The sequence below is a fragment of the Trachypithecus francoisi genome, unplaced genomic scaffold, assembly GCF_009764315.1.
Source record: "Trachypithecus francoisi isolate TF-2019V2 unplaced genomic scaffold, Tfra_2.0 Lachesis_group12, whole genome shotgun sequence".
NCBI classification, from domain to species: Eukaryota; Metazoa; Chordata; class Mammalia; order Primates; family Cercopithecidae; genus Trachypithecus; species Trachypithecus francoisi.
In genome coordinates, this window is record NW_022681457.1 from 71605893 (window position 1) to 71633223 (window position 27331).

The 27331-nt window shown below is 43.7% G+C and overlaps 1 protein-coding gene and 1 non-coding gene across 3 annotated transcripts in view; both read right to left on the reverse strand.

The window, feature by feature from the left end:
* The window catches only part of ZYG11B (zyg-11 family member B, cell cycle regulator), a 106302-nt gene that overhangs the window by 76185 nt on the left and 2786 nt on the right, over window positions 1-27331 (reverse strand). The window contains exon 1 of one of the 2 annotated variants that reach the window (XM_033226347.1): window positions 1205-1227. The exons of the other annotated variant lie outside the window; for it this stretch is intronic. The gene's annotated coding sequence lies outside the window, so the exon portion shown is untranslated. Of the gene's footprint in view, window positions 1-1204; window positions 1228-27331 lie in introns of those variants that run through there. 2 annotated transcript variants of the gene reach the window in all.
* On the reverse strand, window positions 1258-1441 carry LOC117094118. Its single transcript, XR_004441434.1, has one exon. It is a non-coding gene; the product is annotated as a U2 spliceosomal RNA (small nuclear RNA).

Genomic DNA, 27331 nt, shown 5'->3' on the forward strand with positions numbered 1-27331 from the left:
AATCCCAGCACTCTGGGAGGCCGAGGCGGGTGGATCACCTGAGGTTGGGAGTTCGAGACCAGACTGACCAACATGGAGAAACCCCGTCTCTACTAAATACTAATACAAAATTAGCCAGGCGTGGTGGCACATGCCTGTAATCCCAGTTACTTGGGAGGCTGAGGCAGAAGAATCGCTTAACCTGGGAAGCAGAGGTTGCAGTGAGCCAAGATCATGCCATTGCACTCTAGCCTGGGCAACAAGAGCGAAACGCCATCTCATAAAACAAACAAAAAAGACAAGCTTATGCTAAGATTCATATGAAAATGCAACACCTAGAATAGCTAAAACAATCTTGGAAAAGAAAAACAAAGTTGAAAGACTTTGATTACTATAGTAATCAAAACTGTATGGCACCAGCATAAGGATAGACACACAGATCAATGAACTAGAATTCAGAGTTCAGAAATAAACTCTTACATTCATGGTCAACTGATACTGACAAGAGTGCCAGGATAACTGAATGGGCTTGCTTTTTGGCCGGGAGCAGTGGCTCATGCCTGCAATCCCAGCACTTTGGGAGGCCAAGGCGGGCGGATTATGAGGTCAGGAGATCGAGACCATCCTGGTTAACACAGTGAAACCCCATCTCTACTAAAAATACAAAAAAAATAGCCAGGCGTGGTGGCAGACGCCTGTGGTCTCAGCTACTCAGGAGGCTGAGGCAGGATAATGGCATGAATATGGCAGGTGGAGCTTGCAGTGAGCTGAGATCATGCGACAGAGTGAGACTCCATCTCAAAAACAAAAAAAGAATAGGCTTTTCAACAAAGGATGCTGGGACCACTGGACATCAACATACAAAAGAATAAAGACAGAATCCTTCACACCATGTAGAAAAATTACCTCAAAATAGATCAAGGTCCTAAATATAAGAGCTAAGATTGTTTGTCTTAGAAGAAAACATAGGTATAAAAAGTTCAGGCTTTAGATTAGTAAAGTTTCTTAGATATGATACCAATGTATATCTGTTAAACTTCATCAAAATTAAAAACTTTTGTGCTTCAAAGATCATCATACAGGAAGTGAAAAGGGCACAGTGGCTAACACCTGTAATGCCAGAACTTTGAGAGGCTGAGGCAGGAATATTGCTCGAGCGCAGCAGTTTGAGACCAGTCTGAGGAACATGGTGAAACCCCGTTTCCACAAAAGATACAAAAATTACCCAGGTGTGGTGGTGCACGCCTGTAACCCCAGCTACTTGGGAGGCTGAGGCAGGAGAATTGCTTGAACCCACGAGGTGGAGGTTGCAGTGAGCCGAGATCACGCCATTGCACTCCAGCCTGGGTGACAAGAGGGCAACTCCATCTCAAAAAATAAAAATAAATAAATAAATAAATGTAAAATAAACTGATAAGAACAGATACTACACTTGATCTTAGCCAAAAGGCCGAGAAGTAGTCAAAGGTAGGCCAGGTGCGGTGGCTCATGCCTGTAATCCCAACACTTTGGGAGGCCAAGGAGGGTGGATCACCTGAGGTCAGGAGTTTGAGACCAGCCTGGCCAACACGGTGAATGCTGTCTCTACTAAATATACAAAAATTAGCTGGCCATGGTTGCAGGTGTCTGTAGTCCCAGCTACTTGAGAGGCTGAGGCAGGAGAATTGCTTGAACCCAGGAGGCGAGGGCTACAGTGAGCCAGGATGGTGCCACTACACTCCAGCCTGGGCAATAGAGCCAGACCCCATCTCAAAAACATAAATAAATAAAAGGCAAAGGGGCCGGGCACAGTGGCTCACACCTGTAATCCTTGGGAGGCCGAGGCAGGCAGATCACCTAAGTAAGGTCAGGAATTCAAGACCAGGCTGGCCAACATGGTGAAACCTCGTCTCTAGTAAAAATACAAAAAATGGCCAGGCACAGTGGCTCAAGCCTGTAATCCCACCACTTTGGGAGGCCGAGGCAGGCGGATCACCTGAGGTCAGGAGTTCGAGACCAGCCTGACCAACATGCAGAAACCCCGTCTCTACTAAAAATACAAAATTAGCTGGGCATGGTGGTGCATGCCTGTAATCCCAGCTACTTGGGAGGCTGAGGCAGAAGAATTGCTTGAATCCAGGAGGCAAAGGCCGCAGTGAGCTGAGATCGTGCCTCCGGCCTGGGCAACAAGAGCAAAACTCCATCTCAAAAAAAAAAAAAAAAAATACAAAAAATTCGGCATGTGTGTTGGCAGATGCCTGTAATCTCTGACACTAGGGAGGCTGAGGCAGGAGAATTGCTTGACCCTCGGAGGTGGAGGTTGCAATAAGCCAAGATGGCACCATTGCACTCCAGCCTGGGTGACAGAGTGAGACTCTAAAAACAAAAAAAGAACCATGGACAACAATTGTTGATGGGAGAAAAAATTGGAAACCTCATACATTGCTGGTGGAAATGAAAAATGTTGCAGCTGCCTTGGAAAACGGCTTAGCAGTTTATTACAAAACTAAACAGAGTTACCAATATGACCCAGGAATTCTACTCCTAAATATATACCCAGAAACAAAAACATGTCCATACAAAATCTTATATATGAATGTTTACAGAAGCATTGTTCATAACAGTTAAAAAGTGGTCTGAGGTTGGGCACGGTGGCTCACACCTGTAATTCTAGAAGTTTGGGAGGCCGAGGTGGGTGGATCATGAGGTCAGGCGTTCGAGACCAGCCTGACCAACTTGGTGAAACCCCATCTCTCCTAAAAATACAAAAATTAGCTGGGTGTGGTGATGCACTTCTGTAATCCCAGCTACTCAGGAGACTGAAGCAAGAGAATCGCTTGAACATGGGAGGCGGAGGTTGCAGTGAGCTAAGATCACGCTGCTGCACTCCAGCCTGGGCGATATAGCGAGACTCTGTCCCCCCTAAAAAAAAAAAGAAAAAAGTGGTCTGAATTGTTTTTACTCACAACACTACTGACACCAAATTTCTGGGCTCTTCCCACGCCAACAACCAGTTCTGACACCAACTGGGTATCCTACAATTCAATTCGATTCTGACACTAACTACTCAGAATTACCATAGCACTACAGTTTAGGCCACTGCCCCACTGCAGGTGCCAGTCACAAGTCCCAGGTTTCCACCTGTACTTCTGACCAATGGACTATAAACTGTGGGATTCCAAGATCCCCTGAGGAGGGCCTCATATGTGATTATCTGCTAATATGACTCACAGAACTCAGGAAGGCACTTCACTTACCATTAACTTCCAGGGAGGGGAGAGGGGCTCAAAGTTGTTAATAACCAATGGCCAGTGATTTAATCAATCATGTATATGTAGGCCTCCATAAAACCTCCCAAAAGCCGGGCGCGGTGGCTCAAGCCTGTAATCCCAGTACTTTGGGAGGCCGAGACGGGCGGATCACGAGGTCAGGAGATTGAGACCATCCTGGCTAACACAGTGAAACCCCGTCTCTACTAAAAAATACAAAAAACTAGCCGGGCGAGGCGGCGGGTGCCTGTAGTCCCAGCTACTCAGGAGGCTGAGGCAGGAGAATGGCGTAAACCCGGGAGGCGGAGCTTGCAGTGAGCTGAGATCCGGCCACTGCACCCCAGCCTGGGAGACAAAGGAAGACTCCGTCTCAAAAAAAAAAAAAAAAAACCCCAAAAAATGGGGTTTGGAAAGTATCCAGGATGCTGCACACACTGAAGTGTTGGGAGGGGGCGTGTGCTGGAGAAGGGATGGAAGCTTCAAGCTCCTTCCCCCTAGGTTGCCCTATGTATCTCTTCCATCTGGCTGTTCATTTGCATCCTTTAAAATATCCTTAGTAATAAAGTAAGTAAACTTTTCATGGGTTCTGTGAGCACTCTGGCAAATTATCAAACCCAGGGAGCGAGGTGTGGGAACCTCCAATTTGTAGCCAAGACTGACGAGTATTGTAGTTAATCCAGAGACCTACTACCTGAATTGGCATCTGAGGGAGGCCGTCTTGTGGAAGTGAGCTGCTCACCTGTGAGGTCTATGCTAACGCTGGTTACTGTCAGAACTGAGTTAAATTTTAGGGCATCCAACTGATGTCTGCTGAAAATAGAATTGCTCCGTATTGGAAAAAAAAAAACCACACATCTGATCACAGAAATAGTCTTTGTTGAGAGTACAGTAGGAGAAAACAGTTTCTTTTCTCTTACTATATGGTTTGGTATCAAAAGTATTGAGAGTGGTGTGAATATAAAGGAGTATAAAGAAGGAAAAAATGTTTTTTCCTGTCACATGCCTTGGTCTTTTTGGCAACCAGTCCAGAAAGAAGCTATCTAGGGGCTCCTGGACACCAGTCAACTCATTAGCATACAAAAACTCTTTTCACTCCAGAGCTTCCAAGGGGTTTGGGAGCTAATGTGAAAGAAACAGGGTATGAAGACCAAATTTTTAGGCTGTGGTTTTTTTGTGTGTTTTTGAGACAGAGTCTTGCTCTGTTATGCAGGCTGGAGTGCAGTGGTGCAATCTTGGCTCACTGCAACCTCCACCTCAAGGCAGGTTCCAGTGATTCTCCTGCCTCAGCCTCCAGAATAGCTGGGACTACAGGCGCATGCCACCACGCCCAGCTAATTTTTGTATTGTTGGTAGAGACAGGGTTTCACCATGTTGGCCAGGCTTGTCTCAAACTCCTGACCACAAGTGATCTGCCCGCCTCAGCCTCCCAAAGTGCTGGGATTACAGGTGTGAGCCACCGCACCAGCTTTTTTTTGTTTTGTTTTGTTTAAACTATATCATAGTAGAAACAACCCAAATATATCCATCAAAACTGATAAATGGGTAGGGTGGGATGGGGTGGGCATGGTGGCTCACACCTATAATCCCAGTACTTTGGGAGGATCACTTGGGCCCAGAAGTTCAAGACCAGCCTGGGCAACGTGGTGAAACCCCATCTCTACAAAAAACACAAAAATTAGCTGAGTGTGGTAGCCAGTATCTGTAGTCTTAGTTACTCGGGTGCTGAAGTGGGAGGTTGCAGTGAGTTGTGATGGCGCCACTGCATTCCAGCCTGGGTGACAGAGCAAGACTCTATTTCAAAAACAACAAAAACCAGGTGACTAGATAAACAAAATATAGGACAGCCCTACAATGGACTACTACTTAGCAAAACAGGAATGCTGATCAATATAAACGAGACTTGAAAACATGCTGAGTGGAAGAAGCCAGTCACAAAAAGACCACATATTGTATGATACCATTTGTATGAACTGTTCATAAGAGGTAAATCTACAGAGACAGAAAGGAGATTATTGGCTGCTTAGGGTAGGGGGAGGGTGGGTTAGAAGAAAATGGAAAGTGAATGCTAGTAGGCACAGGCTTCTTTTTGGAGAGATGAAAATGTACTAAAATTGATTGTGGCTATAGTTGCACCACTCTGCATATATTAAAAACCACTGAACTGGGTACACTTTAATAGGTGAAATGCATGGTACGTGAATTATATCTCAATAAAGCTGTTATTAAAAATACTTGCCAGAGTCAGGCGCAGTGGCTCACGCCTGTAATCCCAGCACTTTGAGAGGCCAAGACAGGCAGATCACCTGAGCTCAGGGGTTCAAGATCAACCTGACCAACACTGTGAAACTCTGCCTCTACTAAAAATACAAAAATTAGCCAGGCATGGTGGCCCATGCCTGTAATCCCAGCTACCTGGCAGGCCGAGGCAGGAGAATCACTTGAACCTGGGAGGCGCAGGTTGCAGTGAGCCGAGATGGCGCCACCACACTCCAGCCTGGGCAACAAGAGCGAAACTCTGTCTCAAAAAAAAAAAAAAAAGTTGCTGGGGGCCAGGCAGAGTGGCTCACACTTGAAATTCCAGCATTGTGAGAGGCTGAGGTAGGAGAATTGCCTGAACCCGGGAGGCGGAGGTTGCAGTGAGCCAAGACTGCGCTACTGCTCTACAGCCTGGGTGACACAGCAAGACTCCATCTCAAAACTAAACTAAACTAAACTAAACTAAATAGTTTAAACAAGTGAAACCACAAGACTAGAAATAAATACATCAAAATGTTAATGATAGTTAGAGGTCATCTTATCCAAACTCCTCATTCCAAAGATAAGGAAAAAGGTTAAAAACTACAGTGAATTATACCTCAAATATGTTTCAATTCATGAGTTCATAATGACACAAAATAAAAACTAGTTATCTTTGAAGGACACCAGGGAAATATCAACTCTGTATTTTGAAAATTGATAAGGATGGGCATGGTGGCTCATGCCTGTAATCCCAGCAGTTTGGGAGGCTGAGGCAGGCGGATCACCTGAGGTCGGGAGTTCAAGACCAGCCTGGCCAACATGGTGAAACCCCATCTCTAATAAAAATACAAAAATTAGCCAAGTGTGGTGGCAACCCGGGAGGCGGAGATTGTGGTGAGCCAAGATCGTGCCATTGCACTCCAGCCTGGGCAACAAGAGCGAAACTCTAGTTCAAAAAATAAAATAAATAAATAAATAACACCACAAGATCACCAAGAAATTCCTGTTTGAACACTGGTTTCAAGTAATTCCCTCCTCTATTCCCCAGCAAGTTTAGTTTCTTCAGCTGTTACAAGTAAAAGTTGGAAAAAGAAAGACGTATAAACACTTTAGCAAGGTATTCGAAACATTTTCCTAGCTAGTTCCAATCTTCCTCTCTAGCATTTCTCACTGTTCCCTTCTCCCTGCCCCGAACAAGCTACCTGCCAGATACACTAAACTGCATGTTTAAGCAACCTAGCCCTTACTGTTCCTTAAGTACCGTAACAGACATTTTCACATCTCAGGGCTTTGTTAGTCCTTTTATGGCAAAAATCCCACTCATCTTTCATTTTTAAAATTTTTTTTATTATTTTATTTATTTTTTTTGGAGACAGTTTGGCACTTGTTGCCCAAGCTGGAGTGCAATGGCAAATCTCGGCTCACTGCAACCTCCACCCCACGGGTTCACGCAATTCTCCGCCTCAGCCTCCCAGGTACCTGGGATTACAGGCGCGTGGCACCACGCTCGACTAATTTTTTTGTATTTTTAGTAGAAATGGGGTTTCACCATGTTAGCCAGGCTGGTCTTGAACTCCTGACCTCAGGCAATCCGACCGCCTTAGCCTCCCAAAGTGCTGGGATTACAGGTGTGAGTCGCCATGCCCAGCCTTTTTTCTATTTTTATTTTTTGAGACAGAGGCTCACTCTGTTGCCCAGGGTGGAGTGCAGTGGTGTGATCTCAGCTCACTGCAGCCTCCACCACCCCGTTCAAGTGATTCTCTGCCTCAGCCTCCCAAGTAGCTGGGATTACAGGCACGTGCACCACGCCCGGCTAATTTTTAGATTTTCAATAGAGACAGGGTTTCTCTATGTTGGCCAGGCTGCTCTCGAATTCCCCACCTCAGGTGATCTGCCCGCCTCGCCTCCCAAAGTGCTGGGATTACAGGCATGCGCCACCGTACCCAGCCAGCCTCGTCTTCCAAAATTCGAAGCTCACTACTTCTGTGATGTCTTTCCTAATTTCTAAGGCAAAATTAATTTTATTCTGAGCACCTGAAAAATTAAATTGTACCATTAACAACAGCTACTGTGTACTGAATGACAACTGTGTGGTGTCAGCCACCAATCTATGTACTTCATAAATATTTTCAATCTTCAAAACAACTGTTTTGGACAAAAGTAAACTGAGGCTCAGAAAGATTAATTTACATATCAGAGATAAAACAGCCAGCAGATGGCAGAGCAAGAATAAAAATCACAACAGCTATCTTTTACAAGGCATTTAGTATGTATCAGGTCCTGGTGCAGATCTCTTTCCATTTCTACATCCTGAGCCAAGCACAATTACATTATTGCATTTTAAAGATGAGGAAACTAAGGCTTAGGTTAAATCTCTTCCCCATATTCACATGGCCAATATATTGCTAAACCCGTACTTCAATACAAGAATAAAGCCAAAGCTTATATTTTTAAGTTCTTAACTACTATACTAATATCATAATTATAATTATAGAGCACTTACATGCTACTATATGCTATGTGCTATATGCTATTAACTATGCTAAATGCTTTACATATATAATTTCATTTATTTCTCATAAGAATTCTATAAATTAAGTTCCATCAGTATCCCTATTCTACAGATAAGGACATTGAGGCTATGAGAGTTTAAGTAATTTGCTCAAGATTACAGAGTTAAGGATTAGAGTCAGGATTAGACCCCAAGCAATCCGACTCGAGAGTTAAATCTGTGCTTTTACCACTACATACACTGCCCTTTATAACTGATTCCCAAGTTAGTTTTCTTTTACAATTCCATGTTACACCATGGTTATTTATGACTGTATCTGTTTACCCCACTTAGCCATGAACTCTTCAAATAGAAGGAACTTATTAACCCTTCCTTTATCCCTAGAACCACATGCAGTCCCTGATTTTTACCTGTTATGAGAGAGAGAAAAAAAGAATGAGTTCAAATTAAGAGAGTGGTAAAGAAACTTTCCCAGTGTCACATACTGTAGAAAGTGGGGCCAAGATACAAATCCAGGTCTGTTAACAATGAAGTCCATACTTTTTCTACTACACCATATCGTCTCTCAAACAGAACAATTATTAGTCCGGCTTTGAAATAAATGCCAAAATACAACTTGGGACTAACTAGTTACAGTGGCTCAGACAGGAGGTGATGATGCCATGGATTAGAGTAGCAATGACAATGGAAAAAAAATCAAAAGTGAAAAATATTTTGCAGAAAAGAATTGACGAAATGTAGTAAACAATCAAACAGGAAATCAGTGCTGACTTTTTCTTAATACCCAGAACCTAGCATAATGTCTGGCACCCTAGGAGACAGGCAAGTTTTCTTTGAAAGACTGATCAACATTCATACAACACATTTCTTACACGCATTATATCATTTACCCCTCACAACTTTCTTGTAGAACTGCTATAACAGACACCATTTTGTATATGAGGATACTGGAACTCAGAAATAATAATGTGCCCAAGTTCATATATTTAGAATGTGGCAGAACTGAACCTTGAACGCCCTTTGTCTTACCCATAAGGCCTCTCAGATGGACGGAAGGATGGAGGGGGGAGTTAAGACCTTACTCTCCAAAAAAAAAAACTCCAAAAATAAATCCAAGATTTAACCCAGATCTGTTAATTACGGTCAGAAGAGATAACGAAGCCCTGCAATTAACTACCTCAAGTACAGCAAGCAGAGTGACAGTCCCTGAGCAATGGCTGAAAATATATTCCACAGCAAATAGGAAAAACAATTCCAGCCACACACACCAAAAAACAACAACAACAAAAAAAAAACGATGGCCAATCTTTATTTTTTTGGTTAATATAGTGTTTTTTTGGAACATGATATAAACCTGATAAAAGTGAATTTTTCAAGTAAAGTTTGCCCAGATCGGTCCTCTCAAATACTGCTGGTCAGCGTAAATTGGCACAAATTTTTCAGAAACTGGGGAAGTCCCTTCATCACTCTCCTAATTTGAATTCATTCTCTTTTTTATTCTTCTAATAGGTAAATATCAGGGACTCTGCTGGGTTTGGGGGATATAGGAAGGGTTAATAATTCTGCTTGGTGTATCTGTGAACTCTATTCTACTTCATGATGTTTCCAGAAATGCAAATAAAGACTTTGAGTTATTTCAAAATGACTTTTTGGTTGCAGGACTGTGTTCCATGGATTATGACACTGCACTAAGACTAGACCACACAGGTCATAACTTAAAGAGATAAATATCTGCCAGGCGCAGTGGCTCACGCCTGTAATTCCAACACTTTGGAAGGCCAAGGCGGGCGGATCACAAGGTCAAGACCATCCTGGCTAACACAGTGAAACCCCGTCTCTACAAAAAAAATACAAAAAATTAGCCGGGCGTGGTGGCACGCGCCTGTAGTTGCTACTTGGGAGGCTGAGCCAGGAGAATTGCTTGAACCTGGGAGGTGGAGGTTGCAGTGAACCAAGATCGCGTGCCACTGCACTCCAGCCCGGGCGACAGAGTGAGACTCCATCTCAAAAAAAAAAAAAAAAAAAAAAAAGAGTTAAATATTCAAGCAATTCTCCCCTTGTTTGCACCACTGCACTCCAGCCTGGGCAACAAGAGTAAAACTCTGTCCAAAAAAAAAAAAAAAAACAGCCAGATGCAGTGGCTCATACCTGTAATCCCATCACTTTGGGAGGCTGAGACGGGTGGATCGCTTGAGGTCAGGAGTTCAAGACCAGCCTGGCCAACATGGTGAAATCCCATCTCTACTAAAAATACAAAAATTAGCTGGGCATGGTGGCAGATGCCTGTAATCCCAGCGGCTCGGGTGGCTGAGGCAGGAGAATCGCTTGAACCAGGAGACGGAGCGTGCAGTGAGCCAAGATCGCACCACTGCACTCCAGCCTGGGTGACAGAGACTCCGTAACAAACAAACAAAAAAAGAAAACCACCAGGTTAGAACTATGCCTTACACATTTCTGTATCCCCTACACTTACAGAGTAAATGTTTCAGTGTCTACTGAGTGAGAAGTATGAATAAACGAACTACCTATAAGCAGATCCCCTGCTCTTGAACCACAGCTTCTTATAAAAGCAAGGCACACCAGGGAGCATGGGGCAATGAAGACAAGGCAAAAAAGGAATCTCATACCATTAGCTCTTCCTAAACCTTCTCATGGCTTTCTTTTCATCTCTACCCTTCCTTCCCACAACCCCAACTCCAGTTTTTATTGGTCTTCCTAAATGCTCCTGCCTTGAAGTATTTAGTCATTTACACAACACTCAACTAGAGGTATTCTCAGTAATTTCCTCAAGATTCAGTCAGTTATCTGTTTTGTTGGTTAGTTTGTTTTGTATATTAAAAGCTTCATTCTGTTACGGAATTGCCAGAGCCATGGCAAAGAAGCATTTCAACATTCTGAGCACTTGTGGACTTCAGAATCTCTGAGTAATGAGGTTTATGTTTTGGTTAATCACAAGAAAAAATATTCTTTGTGAATTATGCTGGTAACAATGTCTTATAGTAAACAAAGCATATTCACATCCTGATTTTCACTTGATACTCACGATAACCTTACAAAGTAGAAGAAAAAGTATTTAAAATTTCATTTTACAGTTAAGAAAGCTGAGGCACAAAAATGACTTGACTTCTTTAGAAGTATTGTAGTTAAGAACAACAGTAGAACTGAAGGTGAATTCTAGTGGTATCACACTGAGCAAATTATCTAGCTCTTCTGACACTCAGTTCTGTCCTATGTAGAGTGGGGATAATATTAGTACAGTCATGTGTTGCTTAACAATAGGAATACACTCTGAGAAATGTGTCATTAGGCAATTTCGTCATTGTGTGATCACAGAGTATACTTACACAAACCTAGGCAGTAGATAGGATGCAAAAACCTGTACAGCATGTTACTATACTGAATACTGCAGGCAACTGTAACAAAATGGTAAGTATTTGTGTATCTGAAAAATCTAAACATAGAAAAAGTCTGGACGCAGTGGCTCAAGCCTGTAATCTCAGCACTTTGAGAGGCTGAGGTGGGCAGATCACTTAAGGTCAGGAGTTTGAGACCAGCCTGGCCAACATGGTAAAACCCCATCTCTACTAAAATACAAAAATTAGCTAGGTGTGGTGGCTTGCGCCTGTAGTCCCAGCTACTGGGAAGGCTGAGGCTGCAGTGAGCTGAGATTGTGCCACTGCACTCCATCCTGGGTGACAGAGAGAGACTCCATCTCAAAAAAAAAAAAAAGGAAAGAAAGAAAAGGTACAGTAAAACTAGGTATAAAAGATAAAAAATGGTCCACCTGTAGACGGGACTTAACATAAATGGAGCTTGCAGGACTGGAAGGTACTCGGAATAAATCAGTTGAGTTAGTGACAGTGAATGTGAAGGCCTAGGACATTACTGCACACTATTGTAGACTATAAATACTTAGGTTACACTAAATTTATTTACTTTTTTTTTCTTTTTTGGGGGTGGGGGCAGAGTCTATCATCCAGGCTGGAGTACAGTGGTGTGATCATAGCTCGCTGCAGTCTCAATTTCCTGGAATCAAGCGATCCTCTCACCTTAGCCTCTGGAATAGGTGGGACTACAGGTGTGCACCAAAGCACCCAGCTAATGTTTTTTATTTTTAGTAAAGACGAGGTCTTGCTATGTTGTTGCCCAGGCTGGTCTCGAACTCTTGAGCAAACTTTTTCTTTCTTCAATAATAAATTAACATTATCTTACTGTAACTTTCTTTTTTTTTTTTTTTTGAGACGGAGTCTTGCTCTGTCTCCCGGGCTGGGGTGCAGTGGCCGGATCTCAGCTCACTGCAAGCTCCGCCTCCCGGGTTTATGCCATTCTCCTGCCTCAGCCTCCGGAGTAGCTGGGACTACAGGCACCCGCCACCTCGCCCGGCTAGTTTTTTGCATTTTTAGTAGAGAGGAGGTTTCACCGTGTTAGCCAGGATGGTCTCGATCTCCTGACCTCGTGATCCGCCCATCTCGGCCTCCCAAAGTGCTGGGATTACAGGCTTGAGCCACCGCGCCCGGCCTCTTACTGTAACTTTCTTAGCAATTTTGTGAACTTTAACTTTTTGATTCTTGAAGTAACAAAACATAAACACATTGTACAGCTGTAAAAAAAAAATATCTCTTTTATATCTTTTTTCTTTTTGTTTTTTAAGAGACAGGGTCTTCTTCTGTCATCCAGGCTGGAGTACAATAGCATAATCACAACTCACCGCAGCCTTGACTTCCCAGGCTCAAAAGATCCTCCCACCTCAGTCTTCTGAGTAGCTGGGACTACAGGCACATGCCATCATGTCTGGCTAATTTTTAATTTTTGTGTAGAGACGGGGTCTTACTATGTTGCTCAGGCTTGAACTCCTGGGCTCAAGCGATCCTCCTGCCTCAGCCTCCAAAGTGCTGCGGTTATAGGCGTGAGTCACCATGCCTGGCCTCTCAACTCATAAGAATCAGGCTTAAGATGTCCTTCTCAAAAGCTTCCTAAGACTGATAATTCCTGTAACAGAACACAAGGGCTTTCACAGTGCTCCTTTACTGTGTCCTTGGGTGACTTTCTTCTAAAGATTGGGTCAGAAATCAGGTGGCTACAAAAATTACAAACTTGACAATTTAATGATAGAAAAAGATTTTTTATGGACATCTTTCTAAAAAACTATGTAATACTATGATGAAGAGTGTGGGCTTGGGAGTCAGACTGCCTGGATTAAAATGCTACCTGTACCATTCACAAAACTATATAACCTTAGGCAAAGTACTTAATCTCCCTGAACCTCAGTTCATGATTGTAAAATGCAGACAAGAGCAGTACCTATGTCACAGGATTGTTGTCAGAATTAAATAAATCCTAAATGCAACACACTGAGAACAGTAACTGGCATATACTACCTGCTCAATAAATGTATTACCACAGAATATCAGCTGCATAGAAAAACACCCTGCGTTTTCTTCGCTACTGTATTATCAGAGCCTAAAACAATGCCTATTATATAGTGGGCACTAAATGTTTATTGCATGAATAAATGAACAGTCAAGCACAAATTTATTGTTAAGTAAAATTAAAATGCTATTTGGCTCTAGAGAAAAAGACTACATATCCAGAGAGAAATATTAAGTCCCAAGTCTAGCCTTGAAACCAAAGAATGAAACTGAAAGGCACTCAAATATCATTTGAGTTCACAGGTACCTATGAGAAATTGAGATATTAGATATCTCTGACTCCTCATCCTAATACTTCATGGGAAATCTCCTCTTTGTTTGGGTTTTTTAAAAACTTTTCTTTTCTTTTTTTTTGAGACGAAGTCTCACTCTTGTGCCCCAGGCTGGAGTGCAATGGCACAATCTTGGCTCACTGCAACCTCTGCCTCTTCAGTTCAAGCGATTCTCCTGCCTCAGCCTCCCGAGTAGCTAGGATTACAGGTGCATATCACCATACCTGGCTAATTTTTGTATTTTTAGTAGAGATGGGGTTTTACCATGTTGGCCAGGCTGATCTCGAACTCCTGACCTCAGGTGATCTGCCCACCTCAGCCTCCCAAAGTGGTGGGATTACAGGCGTGAGCTGCCGCACCCAGCCAAAACTTTTATTTTCTATTACTAATTCAACCCAGTCTTCCAGAAATAAACATCTATTATAACCTTAGATATGATCTAATCTCTTTACCCTCCCCCATCCCAATTGCAATCATTTTACAGACGAGGAGGAAGGTCAAGAAAGTAGTACCAGCAGTGCGCAGTGGCTCACACCTGTAATTCCAGCACTTTGGAAGGCCAAGGTGGGCTGATCACTTGAGGCTAGGAGTTGGAGACCAGCCTGGCCAACATGGTGAAACCCCGCCTCTACTAAATATACAAAAAATTAGCTGAGGGTGGTGGCGCAGGCCTGTAATCCAAGCTACTCAGGAGACTGAGCCATGAGAATTGCTTGAATCCAGGAGGCAGAGATTGCAGTGAGCTGAGATCGTGCCACTTGTACCCCAGCCTGGGTGACAGAGACCCTGTCTCAAAAGAAAAAAAAAAAAGAGAGTAGTACCAAGGGCATTGATCACAGATAACAGATAATATTTTCTTTCTTTTTTTTTTTTTTTTGAGACGGAGTCTCGCTCTGTCGCCCAGGCTGGAGTGCAGTGGCCGGATCTCAGCTCACTGCAAGCTCCGCCTCCCGGGTTCACGCCATTCTCCTGCCTCAGCCTCCCGAGTAGCTGGGACTACAGGCGCCCGCCACCACGCCCGGCTAGTTTTTTGTATTTTTTTAGTAGAGACGGGGTTTCACTGTGTTAGCCAGGATGGTCTCGATCTCCTGACCTCGTGATCCGCCCGTCTCGGCCTCCCAAAGTGCTGGGATTACAGGCTTGAGACACCGCGCCCGGCCGATAATATTTTCTTAAGGGTACAGATACACTGAACTATTTGGTATAAACTATGGGGAATTGTTTTTCTTTTTAAAAGAACACCAACTACTCTTTGGAGACTCCTAGATGCCAAATTGAAAAGCAAGTAAAGCAAGCTTCTTGCACATATCACTTCAAGGCCTGGCCACTATGGCAAGCGGATATGTGTTAAAGGGCAAGGGGGTAGACTTCTACCTAAAAAAGATCAAGACCTGGAAAGCTATATAAATGCCCTCCTCTTCCATCTAAGGTCATGTGATAAAGCTATTCTAGGAAACAAAACAAAAATTCAGGTCAGTGGCCACTGAGCAGATCACAGGAATTGTCAGTTCAAAGAGATACTTTAGCATTATTTTCCTGTTACAGTAACCTGGAGTTTTGAAATATAATATGGTAAAGAGAGAAGCGGGTTAATAATGGAAAGAACACTGGGCTTGCACAGTCAGTCCTGGTTCTGCTACTTACCAGCTGTGTGACCTTAGGAAAATCAATTAACTTCTCAGTTTCCTTATCTGAAAAATTGAAGCTAAACCTCTGACTGTCCCACAAAATGGTAATGAGGAATAAATGGGATGTCCATGAAAATACCTTTAAAACAAGGGCCAGGAGTAGTGGCTCACACCTGTAATACCAGCACGTTGGGAGGCCGAAGCAGGCAGATCACTTGAGGTCAGGAGTTCAAGACCAGCCTGGCCAACATGGTGAAACCACATCTCTACTAAAAATAAAAAAATTAGCCAGGCGTGGTGGTGGGCGCCTGGGAGGTTGAGGCAGGAGAATCACTTGAACCTGGGAGGCAGAGGTGGTAGTGAGCCAAGATCGTGCTACTGCACTCCAGCCAGAGCTTCAGAGCCAGACTCTCAAAAAAGCAAACTAAAATAAATAAAACAAAGCACTTTGCAAATATTAACTTAATTGAAATAAAAGGTCTCTGGTGTGAAAAGGTGGGTAACACATTCAGAGAGGTTAGAGCTCAATTTTATACAAAATTTAAGCCTACAAAAGCAGTCTGCCCAGATCCCACAGTACTATAGCTAATAGAATGTATCTACTCTACTATAGTACTCGCCTTTAACTTGCTAGAATCTTACTACCTTTAAGAGATGGAAGAATCACAGAGAGGATTAATATAACCTTTTCATTTTACAAATTAAAAAATGGAGGCATAGAAAGTTAAAATGACTTGAGAAAGTTTACAGGGCCGGCTGGGCACTGCAGCTCGGGCTCATGCCTGTAATTCCAGCACTTTGGGAGGCTGAGGCTGACAGATCACCTGAGGTCAAGAGTTCAAGACCCACCTGGCCAACACGGTGAAACCCTGTCTCTACTAAAAATACAAAAATTAGCCAGGTGTGGTGGTGGATAACTGTAATTCCAGCTACTCAGGGGCCTGAGGCAGGAGAATCTCTTGACCCCGGGAGGCGGAGGTGGCAGTGAGCCAATATCGCGTCACTACACTCCAGCCTGGGTGATACGGTGAGACACTATCAAAAAAAAAAAAAAAGGTTACAGGGCCTATGAAATGAAAATTACAAATGTTATATCACCAAGAATATTACAGCTTTTTTTTTTTTTTTGAGACCGAGTCTCGCTGTCGCCCGGGCTGGAGTGCAGTGGCCGGATCTCAGCTCACTGCAAGCTCCGCCTCCCGGGCTTACGCCATTCTCCTACCTCAGCCTCCCGAGTAGCTGGGACTACAGGCGCCAGCCACCTCGCCCGGCTAGCTTTTTGTATTTTTTAGTAGAGACGGGGTTTCACCGTGTTAGCCAGGATGGTCTCGAACTCCTGACCTCGTGATCCGCCCATCTCGGCCTCCCAAAGTGCTGGGATTACAGGCTTGAGTCACTGCGCCCGGCCCAGAATAGTACAGCTTTAAAAAAAAAAAGTCCTGGCCGGGCACGGTGGCTCACACTTGTAATCCCAGCACTTTGGGAGGCCGAGGTGGGCAGATCACCTGAGGTCGGGAGTTTGAGACCAACATGGAGAAACCCCATCTCTACTAAAAATACAAAATTAGCCGGGTGTGGTGGCGCATGCTTGTAATCCCAGCTACTCAGGAGGCTGAGGTAGGAGAGGTGAGGTTGCAGGGAGGCAGTGGTTGGGATGAGCCGAGATCACACCATTGCACTCCAGTCTTGACAACAAGAGCGAAACTCCATCTCAAAAAAAAAAGTCCTTAGAAAAGAAAAATATGACATTGAATAGGCAGGCATTCAGACACTGGAAAAGTAAGAAAAACATTTATACAAAGGAGAACTGAAGATAACAAAAAAGAAAAACAAAAGATCTTTATATAAAGCTACTAGGGCTGGGCGTGGTGGCTCGTGCCTGTAATCTCAGCACTTTGGGAAGCCAAGGCGGGTGGATCACTTGAGGTCAGGAGTTGGAGACTAGCCTGGCCAACATGGTGAAACCTGGACTCTACTAAAAAAGTACAAAAATTAGCCGGCATGGTGTTATGCACCTGTAATCCCAGCCAGTTAGGAGGCTGAGACAGGAGAATCGCTTGAACCTGGGAGGCAGAGGCTGCAATGAGCCGAGATGCCACCACTGTATTCCAGCCTGGGCAACAGAGTGAAGACCTGTCTCAAAAAAATAAAAACAAACAAAAAGTTAATAAAAGTTTTTAAAAGAATTAACCACCCCTCTAGATTTAGCAGTAACTGATTATTTACTATCTGAGTTTAAACATTCTACTCTCTGGAAGGACACCTCTACAAATTACATAGACAAGTGACTTTCAAGTGTTTATACAAAGGGATACTGCTTCGCAATTCATCTCGAAATCACAAGGCTTTCTTCCCAGCTCTTCCTGTTAAATCCTTGTGGACAGAACATTTATCCTAGGTCAAAAGTGCCATTTAGGCTAGTAAAAGAAACTACCTGTTCTAATATTTCTTACCTATCCAACCTCTTTTCCCCTCAGGTGACCTGTACAGAGTAGAGTGTTCAATTTTTTTCATGTATCACAACATCTCAGTTAACATCACCTTATGCAATTCTCTATCAAACACACACTGAACAAATATTGTATTACTCAGTATTGTTTTGTTTTTTTGAGACAGAGTTTTGCTCTTGTTGCCCAGGCTGGAGTGCAATGGCACAATCTCGGCTCACTGCAACCTCTGTCTCCTGGGTTCAAGCAATTCTCTTGCCTCAGCCTCCCGAATAGCTGGGATTACAGGCATGCCACCATGCACAGCTAATTTTTGTATTTTTAGTAGACATGGGATCCCACCATGTTAGCCAGGCTGGTCTCGAACTCCTGACCTCAGGTGATCCGCCCACCTCGGCCTCCCAAAGTGCTGAGATTACAGGCATAAGCCACCGCACCCGGCCAATATTGTTCAGTTCAATACTGGTAAGTACTTACTACATGTCAAGCACTATACTAAGTGTTTATGACATGAAACTGTAAAAACACAGCACTGTCCTGCCCTCAAAGAGCTCACAATCTGGAGACACAGCCAGCCTCATTAACAAATAATAATACCACACAAAACAACTGCTATAACCAGGGCACACACAATGTACAGGAGAGGCATACAGAAATGCTTAACCCAAGGTTGCCTGCAGACAACCAAAGCCTTCACAAAGGAGGTAGGGCATAAAGGGACACTTGAAGGTTTAATAATTAAGAAGTAGTGGCCGGGCGCGGTGGCTCAAGCCTGTAATCCTAGCACTTTGGGAGGCCGAGACGGGCGGATCACGAGGTCAGGAGATCGAGACCATCCTGACTAACACGGTGAAACCCCGTCTCTACTAAAAACTACAAAAAACTAGCCGGGCGAGGTGGCGGCGCCTGTAGTCCCAGCTACTCGGGAGGCTGAGGCAGGAGAATGGCGTGAACCCGGGAGGCGGAGCTTGCAGTGAGCTGAGATCCGGCCACAGCACTCCAGCCTGGGTGACAGCGCGAGACTCCGTCTCAAAAAAAAAAAAAAAGAAGTAGTACCAGGCACGATGGCTCACACCTGTAATCCCCGCACTTTGGGAGGCCGAGGTGGGTGGATCACTTGAGGTCAGGAGTTAGAGACCAGCCTGGCAAACATGGTGAAACTCCAGCATTCCAGGCAAAAGAAACAGTGTAAGCAAAACTTAGAGGCACAAAAAACAGCATAATGTTCATTATTACTGAGCATAAAATGTAAAGACTTTTTCTCATACAATAAGAAATAAGGGCCGGGCGCGGTGGCTCAAGCCTGTAATCCCAGCACTTTGGGAGGCCGAGACGGGCGGATCACGAGGTCAGGAGATCGAGACCATCCTGGCTAATACGGTGAAACCCTGTCTCTACTTAAAAATACAAAAAACTAGCCGGGCGACGAGGCGGGCGCCTGTAGTCCCAGCTACTCGGGAGGCTGAGGCAGGAGAATGGCGTAAACCCGGGAGGCGGAGCTTGCAGTGAGCTGAGATCCGGCCACTGCACTCCAGCCTGGGTGGCAGAGCAAGATTCTGTCTCAAAAAAAAAAAAAAAAAAAAAAGGCCGGGCGCGGTGGCTCAAGCCTGTAATCCCAGCACTTTGGGAGGCCGAGACGGGCGGATCACGAGGTCAGGAGATCGAGACCATCCTGGCTAACACGGTGAAACTCCGTCTCTACTAAAAATACAAAAACTAGCGGGGTGAGGTGGCGGGCGCCTGTAGTCCCAGCTACTCGGGAGGCTGAGGCAGGAGAATGGCGTAAACCCGGGAGGCGGAGCTTGCAGTGAGCTGAGATCCGGCCACTGCACCCCAGCCTGGGTGGCAGAGCAAGACTCCGTCTCAAAAAAAAAAAAAAAAAAAAAAAAAGAAATAAGGCTAAAGCAGTAAAAAAGATCAGATAATAAAGGTCCTAGTATACTATATAAAACACTTTCAGGCCAGGCGCAGTGGCTCACACCTATAATCCCAGCACTCTGGGAGGCCAAAGGGGGCAGATCACTTGAGGACAGGTGTTCGAGACCAGCCTGGCCAACATGGCAAAACCCTGTCTCTACTAAAAAATACAAAAATTAGCCAGAAATGGTGGCTCACGCCTGTAATCCCAGCACTTTGGGAGGCTGAGGTGGCGGATAACCAGAGGTCAGGAGTTTGAGAGCAGCCTGGCCAACATGGTGAAACCTTGTTCTCTACTAAAAATACAAAACTTAGCTGGGCATGGTGGCATGTGCCTGTAGTCCCAGCTACTCAGGAGGCTGAGGCAGGAGAATTGCTTGAACTCAGGAGGCGGAGGTTGCAGTGAGCCGAGATGGTGCCACTGCACTCCAGCCTGGGTGACAAAGCGAGAATCCATCTCAAAAAAAAAAAAAAAAATTAGCTGGGCGTGGTAGCACACGTCTGTGATACCAGTTACTCAGGGGGCTGAGGTGGGAGAATCACTTGATCCCTGGAGGTAGAGGTTCTAGTAAACTGAGATCACGCCACTGCACTTCAGCCTAGGTGACAGAGCGAAACTCCATCTCAAACAAACAAACAAATAAATAAAACACTTTCATTCAACAACTATTTGCTGAGTCCCTACTATGTGCTAGACATCACCAAGTACACAGGGTACGGATCTCTGCAGATTCATTGCTATCTATATGAATGGCTGTTAGCTGAGTTGTGCAGTACAATCTGTATAGAACAACAGCCCTGTAAGACCACTGTAAACTAGAGGGCCGAAACTGCAGGCTCCACAAGGATCTTAAGGAGTTCACAAATTCACATGCATATCAAGTACACTCTGTACACAATAATATCTTGATATTTTTAATGCGTAATAGATGTTAGGTTTAACAGAGTATCATTTTAAAATATTACTGAATTCCTACCGGACCTGCTTTTTGGTTTTTTCCCCCCACAATTAATGTATTCTGAAAGTATGTTACTGTCCTGGCTCTCAAGGTTTTCAGTGTTAAAAAGTTATCTTCACAGGGTCTATTGTCTCAGACAACAGGGAGAAATTTAAAAATTCTGAGTAGGAAGACCACGGCAGGCAGATCACTTGAGGTCAGGAATTCGAGATCAGCCTGACCAACACGGTGAAACCCCATCTCTACTAAAAATACAAAAATTAGCCAGGCGTGGCAGTGGGCGCCTGTAGTTCCAGCAATTCAGAAGGCTAAAGCAGGAGAATCACTTGAACCCAGGAGGCAGAGGTTGCAGTGAGCCGAGATTGCGCCACTGCAATCCAGCCTGGGTGACAGAGAGAGATTCCGTCTCAAAATAAAAAAAAATCTGAGTAGGAAGAGTGGCACGCCCCCAGTGTTCTTTTCTCATTCCACCCTTGCCTAGTTACTACAGAATTTATTTTTCTTTCATTTATGAGCCTGGAAAATCTTAATCACGATTACTTCGCGTGAGAATAGTACTTGTAGCATTAAGTTTGTCAAAGAAATACTTAAGTGCTGAAGATATATTCTTCTTCAAAGTGCTTTATAGAAGTGATTTGGACCAGGCACCGTAGCTCACGCCTGTAATCCCAACATTTTGAGAGGCCAAGGCGGGCAGATCACCTGAGGTCAGGAGTTCAAGACAAGCCTGACCAACACGGAGAAACCCCATCTCTACCAAAAATACAAAAATTAGCTGGGCATGGTAGTGCCTGCCTGTAATCCCAGCTACTCGGGAGGCTGAAGCAGGAAAATCGTTTGAACCCGAGAGGCAAAGGTTGCGCTGAGCCCAGATTGCACCATTGCACTCCAGCCTGGGCAACAAGAGCGAAACTCCATCTCAAAATAAAAGAAAAATAACAAGAAAATTGGTCAGAGAGTGTGTACAATTTTGTGGTTCTTGAACCCATACTGCCAAATCACTTTTTTTTTTTTGAGCCAGAGTTTCACTCTTGTTGCCCAGGTTGGAGTGCAATGGCGCGATGTCGGCTCACTGCAACCTCCGCCTCCCAGGTTCAAGTGATTCTCCTGTCTCAGCCTTCTGAGTAGCTGGTATCACAGGTATGCGCTACCACGCCCGGCTAATTTTTTTTTTTTTTTTTTTTTGAGATGGCGACAGATTGAGATTCTTAAAAAAAAAAAAAAAAAAAAAAAACCTTTTATTCCATTGTTAATAATAACTATTTCTACCACTTATTAAATATACTTTAAAAGCTAGTTCTAGGACCTATGAAAAAAGCAGTGTTGGCTGGGCGCGGTGGCTCAAGCCTGTAATCCCAGCACTTTGGGAGGCCGAGACGGGCGGATCACGAGGTCAGGAGATCGAGACCATCCTGGCTAACACGGTGAAACCCCGTCTCTACTAAAAAACACAAAAAACTAGCCGGGCGAGGTGGCGGGCGCTTGTAGTCCCAGCTACTCGGGAGGCTGAGGCAGGAGAATGGCATAAACCCGGGAGGCAGAGATTGCAGTGAGCTGAGATCCGGCCACTGCACTCCAGCCTGGGCGACAGAGCGAGACTCCGTCTCAAAAAAAAAAAAAAAAAAAAAAAAAAAAAGCAGTGTTTTAGCCAGCATTTCCCAATTCATCTATAGGCTCACATCATTACATTCAATATTGATGTCTGCTGGGCTCATGGCTTGACATCCCAGCACTTTGAGGGGCTGAGGCAGGAGGATCACTTGAGCCCAGGAGTTTGAGACCAGCCTGGGCAACATAAACTAGACCCTACCTCTACAAAAACAAAAAAAATTAGCTGGGCATGCTGGCGTATGCCTGTGGTCCTAGCAACTCAGGAGGCTGAGGCAAGAGATCATCTAAGCTCAGGAGTTCATGATTATAGTGAGCTATGATTATGCCACTGTACTCCAGCCTGGGCTACAGAGCAAGACCCTGTCACTATGAAAAAACAAAAAATAAAAAAAATTGATGTCTATTTCAATTTGTATATTTTTGAATATTTAATAATTATCTAAAATTTTCTCCTTTATAAAAATAGAATAGTTTGAGAGTATCCAAGAATTTATCTACTCAACATGTGTCAATTAGTGGGAATTAGGGGAATGGGTCATGATAACGTCATTTCATTGTTATAACTTAATCTGAACACTGAATACAGTAGCTTTTCTTCGTATAACAAACAGTTAAAGACAATAAATATAAGTACATTGATGATAAAAGAGTAAATAAGTACATTTATCTGAGCATGATTCTTAAATGACACATCAAGATATCTCTGATGGACTGACTGATTGATTGACAGTGTCTTGCTCTGTTGCCCAGGCTGGAGTACAGTGGTGCAAATCCTGCTCACTGCAGCTTCAACCTCCTAGGCTCAAGCAATCCTCCCACCTCAGCATCCTGTGTAGCTGGGACTCCAAATGTGCCCTAATTTTTTTATTCTGTGTAGAGACAGGGTCTCACTATGTTGTCCAGGCTGGTCTTGAACTCCTGGGCTCAAGTAATCCACCTGCCTTTGTCTCCCACAGTGTTGGGATTACAGATGTGGATTACAGGCGTGAGGCACCATGCCCAGCCTCACAAAAACTATACAAAAAATACACTCTTGGAAATCATTAAGCATGACCTCTACAACAAACACATTTAATAAAAAAGAATAAAAACTAACATTCTATTTAAGAGATATTACTATTATTTTGAAATCAAGGGAATCTATAAAAGGTTTGATATACAAATTTTACCACACAGTAAAATTTGATAAAAACTTTCTCAGTAACTTAATTTTACATAGAGAAATTCAATGCAAGATACTCTGAAAATGACTAGAATGATGATCCTACAGAGAACTAGCTGAGTCTTGTTTGTAAATTTTACTGAAACAGGAAATCTGTTTTTGTATACAATTGCTTCCATGCATGAGCTTTATCTAAGGAAAATAACCTCCTATGTTGAATTATTATTATTATTACTTTTTCTTTTTTGAGACAGAGTTTCGCTCTTTTTGTCCAGGCTGGAGTGCAATGGCTTGACCTCGGCTCACCGCAACCTCCGCCCCACCAGGTTCAAGTGATTCTCCTGCCTCAGCCTCCGGAGTAGCTGGGATTACAGGCGATCGCCACCACATCCGGCTAGTTTTTGTGTTTTGAGTAGAGATGGGGTTTCATCATGTTTGCCAGGAAGGTCTCAATCTCTTGACCTCGTGATCCGTCTGCCTTGGCCTCCCAAAGTGCTGGGATTACAGGCGTGAGCCATCATGTCCTGCCAAATTATTTAGAATTTTAGTCAGCTAATAAATTATATGTCTAATAGTAGCGGGAGATACAGAATGCCACTAGTGTTGATGTTTAATCTCTATATGCAATATATAATTTTTTTTTAAGCAAGAAGGAAATTTAGTAAGATTTCCTTCCTATTGTAGGACATTTCTCCACTTGGGCTTCTGAATGACTCTGATTCAAACTGGCATGAGACTGCTCAGACTTATGGTACAAAAGCATAAGGTTGGAAGGGATTTCAATTTATTTATTGATTCCCCCACACACATCCTTTTTCAAGTTTCAAGAACACATTTATTGATGTTAATAATAACTTCCATCTTTTTAGTTCAAAATGTCACTGTCATAAGAAAAAAATAGGCTAGGCACGGTGGCTCTGGCCTGTAATCCCAGGATCTTTGGGAGGCCAAAGTGGGCACATCACATGAGCCCAGGGGTTTGAAAGCAGCCTGGGCAACATGGTGAAACTCCATCTCTACAAAAATACAAAAATTAGCCTGGCGTGGTACTGCATGCCCATAGTCCCAGCTGCTTGAGTTGGATGAGGTGGGAGGATGGCTTGGGCCTGGGAGGTTGAGACTTCAGCAAGCCGTGGTTGCACCACTGAACTCCAGCCTGGGTGACAGGGTGAGATCCTGTCTCAAAAATAAATAAATAAATAAATAAATAAAAGCTATTAGTGTTGCTGCTTAACCATCCTATCTAAAATAGTTGCCCCCCACACATACACACACACTATCACTTTATATCATACCCTGGTTTATTTTTCCTTAGTATTTATTATATAACTATTGTCATTATACATTTATAATTTATTTATTGTGTATCCCTCCCTGTATCTCAAGTCTTTTTTTAATCTCTGTAATCACAGTGCCTAGAACATCACCTAGCCCTTAGAAGCTGGTCAAAAATCATCTCTTTATCAATGATTTTCACATTCTGGACATGGAAAGTAGACTCTAATTAAATAATTATAGTAAGAAATATAAAATTACAGTTGCTATATATCCTATGAAAAAGTGCTACATAATAAAGAGGGGAGTGACCTAGGTTTTTTGGATAGGGTTTCCCTGAGTTCCCTGAATGGAGAACTCCAGGATATGTTAGAGTTAGGCAGGCAAGAGAGAGTTATCACCACAGGTCATTTGCACATGCTGCTCCTTCTATCTGGACTTTTTTTTTTTTTTTTTTGAGACAGAGTCTCACTCTGTTGCCCAGGCTGGAGTGCAGTGGCACAATCTCTGCTCACACTGCAGCCTCCACCTCTCAGGTTCAAGCAATTCTCCTGCCTCAGCCTCCCGAGTAGCTGGGATTACAGGCGCCTGCTACCATGCCCAGCTTATTTTTGCATTTTTAGTAGACATGGGGTTTCTCCATATTAGTCAGGCTGGTCTCGAACTCCTGACCTCAGGTGATCCACCCGCCTCGGCCTCCCAAAGTGCTGGGATTACAGGCATGAGCCACTGCACCCAGCCTATCTCGCCTATTCTTTACATAACTCCTACAATTTAATCCCTCAGTTCTCTACTTGAAAGTAAGACCTCTGCTAAGTCACTCCTAACTATTCCATTATTCCACAACTTCTCTTTTCTTTTCTTTCTTTTTTTTTAATTTTAATGAGGTCTCACTCTGTTGCCCAGGCTGGCGTGCAGTAGCATGATCATAACTCAATGCAGCCTTGAACTGCTGGGCTCAAGTGAGCCTCCCACCTCAGGTTCTAGAGCAGATAGTACTACAGGCATATACCACCATGCCCAGCTATCAACTTGTCCTTTTTCAGCAAACTCAAGATATATTAAAACTCTTCACATTTAAAATTACTCTATACAGGCTGGATGTGGTGGCTTGTACCTGTAATCCCAGCACTTTGGGAAGCCAAAGTGGGAAGACCACTGGAGGCCAGGAGTTTGAGACCAGCCTGACCAACACAAGGAGATCTCTTCCTTACACAAAAATAAAAAATCAGCTGCATATAACAGAGCACACTTGAAATCCTAGCTTTACTTGGGAGGCTGAGCTGGAAGGACTGCTTGAGCCTAGGGGTTTGAGGCTGCAGTGAGCCATAATCATGCCACTGCACTCCAGTGTAGGCAGCAGAGCAAGATCCTATCTCAAAGTAAGTAAGTAAGCAAATAAATAAATAAATAAATAAAATTGCTCTATATACATAAGATGAAAAATGCCAAAGGTCACATCTATTTTACTATCTGTGATTTCCCCAATGTCAACACAGTCAACAACACTCCAAAAACATTGTTAGATTAATTAAAAGTAAGGACTATGTCTTAGACCAGTAGTTCTCAAATTGTGGTTCACAGACCAGCAGCATCAGCATTACATGGGTGTCGACAGAAATGCAAACTTTCATAGTGGTTCATGTCAATAATTCCAGCACTCTCGGAGGCTGAGGTGGGAGGATCACTGGAGCCCAGGAGTTCGAGGCCAGACTAGGCAACATGGCGAAACCCCATCTCTACAAAAAATATAAAAATTAGCCAGGTGTGATGGTGGGCACCTGTGGTCCCAGCTACATGGGAGACTGAGGTGAGAGGATCGCTTGAGCCTGGGAAGTCAAGGCTGCAATGAGCTGCGATCATGCCACTACACTCCAGCTTAGGGACAGAGAAAGACCTTGCCTCAAAAAAAAGAACTGCAAACTCTCAGGCCCTGCCCTCAGTTCACTGCAACCTTTGCCTCCCGGGTTCAAGTGATTCTCCTACCTCAGCCTCCCGAGTAGCTGGGATTACAGGCATATGCCACCACACTCAGTTAATTTTTGTATTTTTAGTAGAGACGAGGTTTTGCCATGTTGGCCAGGCTGGTCTCGAACTCCTGACCTCAGGTGATCCACCTGCCTTGGCCTCCCAAAGTGCTGGAATTACAGGTGTGAGCCACCATGCCCAATCAAGAATTCATCTTAAACATCTCAACTATTCAAACGCAACCTAATTAACATTTAACAAATGGCCGGGTGCAACAGCCTGGGCGACAGAGCGAGACTCCGTTTCCAAAAAAAAAAAATTAACAAATATAAAATACAAAGCTTTATAATAACCATTTATTCAACTGTATTTATTATTTACGAAAAATACTGCACGAGGAAAAGTAGCCTCTACTGATAATTCCTAGCTCAAAATAAGCTAACATTTTGCCTTCTCCTCACCTCTCCCATACATACACTGTTACTCTGTGTGTACATGTTTTAACCATCAAGGAAAAATCAAGTTAATTAGATGCAAAGTTTAAAACATAATCATGCCTAATATGTCTGCTGTGGTCTGAATGTTTGTCTCCCTAAATTCACATGTTGGAATCCTAACCCCCAAGGTAATGGTATGAGGAGGTGGGGCCTTTGGGAGGTGATTACATCACCAGTGTAGTGCCCACA